Source organism: Lipotes vexillifer, unplaced genomic scaffold (assembly GCF_000442215.2).
Source record: "Lipotes vexillifer unplaced genomic scaffold, Lipotes_vexillifer_v1.1 scaffold559, whole genome shotgun sequence".
In the NCBI taxonomy this organism is placed as follows: domain Eukaryota; kingdom Metazoa; phylum Chordata; class Mammalia; order Artiodactyla; family Lipotidae; genus Lipotes; species Lipotes vexillifer.
In genome coordinates this window covers 233,221-234,258 of record NW_006781351.1, presented here as the reverse complement: position 1 = coordinate 234,258, position 1,038 = coordinate 233,221, and positions in this window count along the sequence as shown.

Here is a 1,038-nt window from a genome sequence, read left to right as displayed (position 1 = left end):
TGTGTGTGTGTGTGTGTGTGTGTGTGTGTGTGTGTGTGTGTGTGTGTATGAGAGAGAGAGATGGAAAGGATGCTCATGTGTATGTACATTTGTGTGTATGTAAAGAGAGATTTTTGTGGTTTTAGTTGTTCATAGCATTGCTGCAGCAGATGACTCAGCACATGTGAAAAAACAGGATGAAGTTCGCTCTGGAGAGGCTGTCCCCCAGCCATCCCAAACGCCTGCCTCTACTTGGCTTCAGTAAAAGTCCCTCTGCAGAAGGTGAGGATTGGCAGGCTGGGGGACAGGGCCACGGGCCTGTGCATCCCTTCGAGGCTCTCTGTCACCAGCCTTAAACCGGGAAGACTGAGGCATTTTTCTGTCTAGTCGCTGAATGAATGTATAGGAGCTGTTTGTCTGTATGTCTGTCTGTCACTCACCTAAAATCAAATCACCATGGAAAGGGGATGGAATTCTTTAAACAGAAACACCTCAGAAGGAGCTGAAGTCAGGTCTTTTCATCAGGTTACAGTTCTAAAAGGTCGCCAGAGAAGGCCTGGGAAACGGCTCTTATCGGGGATCGCCTATGTCTTAATTTGCTGCAAAATGTGCGGTAAGAAAAAGAAGAAAAAGAAAGGAAGGCAAGCAGAAACCCACTCTGGGATAGCTAGTGAGTGAGAGATGAAGGGGAAAATTTCAACCTAGGGTTTGGTGTTTATTGACATAGTGAAAGCCTGATTCTTGGCAACTGGTGAAGGTTGGCTTTTGGGTGGCAAAGGTCGCGCGGACAACCCTGTTGTACTGTTGCACTCACGGTGTGATGGGGTGACTTCTAGCTGTAATCTGGCCCATTGTCATGTTTCTTTTGGCAGGGAAGACTTGAGGGATTTTGGGGGGACTGGGCCTATCATTGACAGTCCTTTTTTTTTTTTTGGTTTGTTTATCTACACTTGTTTATGCTGTGAGCCAAACCTCTATTTAAAAAGTTGATACTCACTTTCAATATTTTATTTCATATTATTATATTTGTCATGAATAGTTATCGATGTAAATATAAAG